A 6,000-nucleotide genomic window follows, 5' to 3' on the forward strand; every position below is an offset into this window, starting at 1 on the left:
TTGACTCACTCTGAAAAGAGCTTCTGAAGCATGTTCTGAGTTTCATAATGGGGCAGTTCAACCTAGTTCAGACAAAGTTTACTGGAGCCAACAATGTGAAAGGATTTGCTTCAAGCTGTTAAAGAATTCCCTGCTCAAGGCAGAAAGTCAGCTGAACAACACCATCTATTGGTCAGAAATTTTTCTGTATCTCCCATCTGTTCCTTTTATATAACCCTCGGTCAGATGCACCTTCCCCACCTGGGAATCGGTGATTTCCCTCAGACAATTCCCTTGCTACGCACAGGTAGGTTGTGCCTAGCTCTGATACAGCCCTGCAAAGAGCGGGATGGGACCTAAACCCACCGCACAAGGACCAACCACAACTATAGTCTCTGTGCAAAGGCAGTCCATTTACACTTAGAGAGAAGATCCTGGCTTGGATGTGGCTTGAATGTATGTGACCTAAGGGCAGCTCCTGAGGGGTGGACAGTCCATGCCATCCTAACGGCTCGCTGCCATTTTTCCTCCCTTCTGACAGTCTCTGGCTTAGTGACTTCATGGCACAATTAAGTTGCAGGTGTTTTCCAATTCTGACTTTAGGTGACCGCTAACCAATCACCTAGAAAAAGTCCAGTACACAGAAGAGCAACCATCCCAGTCTAGTAAAATCAAGGTGAAACTGGGCACCTGGCCATTGTCTCTGCATGGCATTGAGCAAATTCATCAGCCCCTCTGCTTCCTTCTCCCCCATGCGTACAAGGCCAACAGCAGCATTTTCCTGTATGTCTCAGTACAGAAGGGGGAGGAAGAAGCTATTATATCAGCATCTGTAACTTTGCGCCACTCCACAAATGGCCCCATAAGATGGCTGGCTTGCCTCAAAAGTGATGTTTGACCCCAAAATTCTGTTTCTGAGGATTTCTTCTCCAAATTGATCTTATCTTTAGACTCTATTTAGATTTCTATTTAGATGCCTAATTTTAGATTTCAAGGATTGGCCTGTAGATCCCGTTTTTAACTGTGAAACATAACTCCCTCAGGAACACTTTTATCAGTGCTGGCTAACACTTTTGGCCAGAGAAACAGGAAAGAAATCCTAAGTAGTTTTTCACTACTTCTTGCCCAACTGAAGTTTGTGTTTATTATACACATGACAAAGGCATAAAAATTAAGTTAATGCTGTCCCTACATCCCAGGAGACTGGTCCAGGCAGAGTTCAACAGCACAGGATGCTGCTACAGTCTGCAGCATCAGTGCTCTCCCTAGAATACTTCCTTCAAGGTCAGATAGTAGAAAGGCTCTTTCAGCCTTCACCTACAGCAAGGTCAGAACAACCTGACTAAGGTACAAATGTAACACAGCAGCAGAGCCCCCCAGCAAAGGCACTCCTACAGGTAAACGGAGTTCAGTTTTTGGAAGTGACACTAGTGCTTCAGATCCTGAATAGCCTTGAGAAAGGCACTTAAGTTCCCAAGAAATGAGTTGAAGAGGGATTATCACACGAACATCTCTTTGGAACATTTCCATCTCCAGTTGTTTTCCAGAAAACTTTTACAGAAGCTATGCAGAGGAAAATTGGATAAATAAGTTACCAGTGGTAACTGCGAACTAAATTATTACTGAAATCAGTGAACTAAAAAGCCAATACAAGCTCTGTTTTGGTTTGAACTATAATGAGTTTCCCGAGAAACAGAAAAGCTCTTCTGGTCAAACTGCAACATTTCACACATTTACTCTAGAAACAATTCTGTTAGGGTTTTTTTCCCCATAGCTAAATCCTGAGTGGATCCAAACATCAAATTTCAGAGCAAACTAAATCTGGATCCCAATCAGAACTTTTCAGTGCAAATCAAACTTAAACTGGCCACAACTGCAGCCCCAATATCTCTGGAAAGGTCTGCCCACCAGAGCAAATTTCCTGATCTAAAAATGCAGGATGAAACAATATAAAACTAACTGGATTCCATGGGAGGTCCTTTTTTGCCACAGTTCTCCTTCTTGGTCTCCACTCAAATTGGCCCAGGATATAGTAAGAGAAGTAGTAGCAGAAAAATTGAAAGAAGAGTGATGGCTAACTGAAATAAGTGCTCAAATAAATCAGTGTCAATAAGCTGTCATCCAAGTTTCTGCTGTGGAGAAGAAGAGTGGAGACAGAATTAAATCAGAAGCAAAAAAAATGGATGACAAGTAACTTGATAAAATTAGAGGAAAAATAAATTGGCCTGTTAGTATATCCAGAAGAGGTTAGTGAGGGAATCTTAGGCCGAGAGCACCCTGTCTGAGTTCCTTAAGTGGAATTCTCATGGGAGGTGACAGGCAGGTCCGAGGTCTCAGAGTCCAGAGCACAAATTGGAAAATAATGAAGCTGGTCTGCTGTGATTGCTAGAGAGGTGACAGCACTGGCAAACAAAGGGATTCTGGAGCCTGAATTAGGGCGGTGGGAGAGATCAGCTTGCACACACAGCACGGGGTTGAGTTACATGTAATTGCTCCTGTGAAGAGTGGGTGGTTTGCAAGTGTTATGACAGCTGCAGAGCACAGGATGTCTCTGCTATGAGACAATACAAAGCTGGTCCAGAAAACAGAAAGGCAGAAATCACTGAACTCTCTAATACAGGGCAGGTACTTTGTCCCAGGGCACTTGCACTATGCTGGGACTCCAGAAGCAGCTAAAAACTGAAACAAATGAAGTTCCACCAGAATCCAGCTTCTTTACTGTGAGAGTGACGTGGCACTGGAATGGGTTGCCCAGAGAGGTTTTGGAGTCTCCTCCTCTGGAGATTTTCAAAACCCACCTGGATGCAATCTTGTGTTCTAGGTGAACCTGCCTGAGCAAGGGGGGTGGACTAGACGATCTCCGGAGGTCCCTTCCGACCTCAACCATTCTGTGACTCTGTGAAGCTTATCAGTACTTAGGTACATCCATTTCCTCCCTGCAAGCAAGCAGCACACAGTGGCTCCGCACAAGCAGAGAAAGTAACTGCAAGATAGCTGATAGGTCCATTAAATGCATAAATCCATGCAGAAACCGTATGAGTAGGACTTTCCCTTCTCTCAGCTTTTAGCACTGGATTGGGGGACATTGATTTTTAAATCTTAGTTTATTGTCTTTATTGGGCTTTCAGTTTTTCTTTTCACCCTCTTCACTTGAAGACAAAAGTTTTAATTGTGCATTAACATCATGGGATGTCTTCCCAATATAATTTTTATTCAGAATTTCCTGGAACTATGCATCTAATTACAACATCTCTGAATGATTTTAACCTTTAAATGACTGATATGAAACTTCACCTTTAACTTCATTTTTGCATCTTTTATCTAGCAATGCACTTGGCAACCAGTTCCTTTCCTTAATTTGTCTGTACTTTCCATTCAAGAGGCTTAACATGAATGAGATGACAACTAGCGCATTCCTTCGTTAAAAGCTCCCACATGCAGGACAGCTACTCTTAAGACTTGCTGCTTTTAAAAACCTCTGTGTCTACACACTGGCTTGGACACAGCGCTCAAAAAACTTCCCCTCACAACCTGATAAAGTGGACAACGGTGTTCTGCAAATACACACATAGGGAGCCTGGCACTCTGCCCTCAGCTGCAACACTAGCAAGGCCCTGGGCTCTGGCACACTGGCTGTCCGGGGCTGCCTGGCCTGCTGGCAGACACTCATCATCACGTTGCTGCTATTGCCTTCTCATCAGCAAGCTCCACTGTGCCTTTGCCTCCCTGCTGTCCAGCAGGATGCAGTGGGTGTTGGCTTCTTTCCTACTAGCATCACCAGCAGAAACCATTTGGAAATGCTTCACAGTGGATGAGCTTGTGATGCAAGTAGGGTGAGTTTTCCCCTACCAAATTTATTCTGCTGAGTCCTATTTTGCCTGTGCAGTGGTTAATCTTCTAAATTGTATTTGGGGACCATGCTGTTCTGGGGAGGCTGGCAGGTAAGAAATGGAACTGGCCGAAAGGGGAAAAGTCATCCTGAAGAGCAAGACAGCGGTTAGCCTTCTCAGCCTAGGGGAGCAGGACAGCACTCTGCATACACACGGGGCAAGCTGAAACCCTTCCTCAACAGCTCAGTTCTGACAAAGCAGCAGCAAACGTTATTCCACAGCTCTTTCCAAGGCAATGGCTGGTTAAGAGTCCTACTACAGAAATGAAACAGGGATCCCTACTCACCCACCTTCCTGTCCTTGTGCCCAGGATTCCCAACAGCTGATACCTGTGTGACTGTTTCCTATAGGCAACTGTCTGGCCAGTCTCAGTTCACTTCCCCACTCGAGCCCTGTGCTCATTCCCAAAAGGATATATGCCTACTAGAAACCCCACCTACAGAGCTCACCTTAGCTCAATCTGAATAGACTCGATTTTTTCAACAGACAAGATTTTTAACTCACCTTTCAGTCTCAAGTGAGCTAGCCCAGATGACCATTGTCACAAAATCATTACAGCCAGATTGTGCCTTCAAGGCTTGTGCCCATTTGGGAGCATCACAGTGCTGCATTTCATATGGGGAAGCTCAAAATGGGATTGCCTTGGAGATGCAGTCAACATACAGTCAGCTCCATTATATTTAAAGCACTTTCTGTCCTTGCCTTGCTCACAGTAAGGATGTGCTGACAGGTTCACTAAGCAATGAAAGTAAGAATTAGAAATGTGCAGAGGAGGGAACAGGCAGGGGAAGAAAGCACAAAAGGGATAAAGAGACCATATATCTGCTCCTCTTCAACAAACACGTTCTTTTACAAGAGTCAGACCATGATCACAGTCCCATGACCTGAAAGAACAGATCTTGGTTCTGCCACTGTTCTGTTGAACCCTGCAGACAGCCCTGTCCTTGCTGCAAAGTAAAGCCACCCCCAGTGCATCACAAACTTGGACAGTTCCAGGAAATCGAGGAGGAAAGCAGAGAACAGTGCTGCAGAAATCGAGCACCTCTCCCTCCAAAGCTCCTTGTCCTTGCAGCACGGGCAAACAGCTGGCACAGTGGTTTACTGAAAAGTAAGGCAAGGCAGAACACATCAAGTCCTTCTTATTTAGTACCTCAGAGAAAAGATAGTTCTGCATCAGTCTACTCATGCACACACTGTGTGAAAGGAAAGATGAGCAGTGAATCTGTGGCCGGGGGGCCAAAGCTGTACAATTCTGTGCCCACCCCCCCACACACATTATTCAAACACACCATGGTGGCTCACCAAAGATGTGGGAAAAGACTATTTCACCATGGTGGCTCACCAAAGATGTGGGAAAAGGCTATTTGACTGAGGAAAAGGTTTCTTGCCTCTGACTGAACAGATCTAGCAATTTAAGCAGAAAGAATCAGGCTGTTTGTCTAGTTTCACTCCCATTTAGTATTTTGAGAGTTTACCTCAGTAAAGGCTGAGCAAGTCAGTCTTTCCACCGTATGTCAGTATGCACAAACCATTAGTAGGACCCGGTCCCACTAATACCCTCCATCAATGACTCCACATGTCATTTTCCATTGAGGAGGAGAGAGAAAGACTTCCATTCCTCTCCTGCCCCCATCACCACTAGCGTTTGCTTACTCTCTAAGTCTAGAGCACAATTTGCTTGGGAGATTGTTATTTTTTATTTTCCTGTGGTAGCACAAATTTGACATGCAGCAACCTTGGGCTTTTTGATGTCAGAGATGACTCATGAGATAGACACTGGCTTTACTGATTAATCTTACTTAAGCACATGTCTTATTTCTCCCTTATGACTTGCCAAGAGCATTTATTTCTGCTATACTAGGAACAAAATCTCAGCCATGTCTCTGGAGCATTACATATTGCAGACGCTGTCTCTTTGGCCCTCTGCATTAATTTTCTTCAAATGACACCAAGGGGCCAATATGTTACATTTGCACTATTGGTTTGACAAAATTTTGGCTTCTATTTATAACCATTTGTGTAAAAAGCATCAGTTTAGGTTAGTTTAGACCTATTGTGGAGGGAATTGCTCCACCACAGATCATTCCAAAATTGCTTTCACTTTCTGTACTTGCTGAGGTTTGTGTTTTTG

Source organism: Rhea pennata, chromosome 7 (assembly GCF_028389875.1).
Source record: "Rhea pennata isolate bPtePen1 chromosome 7, bPtePen1.pri, whole genome shotgun sequence".
Lineage (NCBI taxonomy): Eukaryota > Metazoa > Chordata > Aves > Rheiformes > Rheidae > Rhea > Rhea pennata.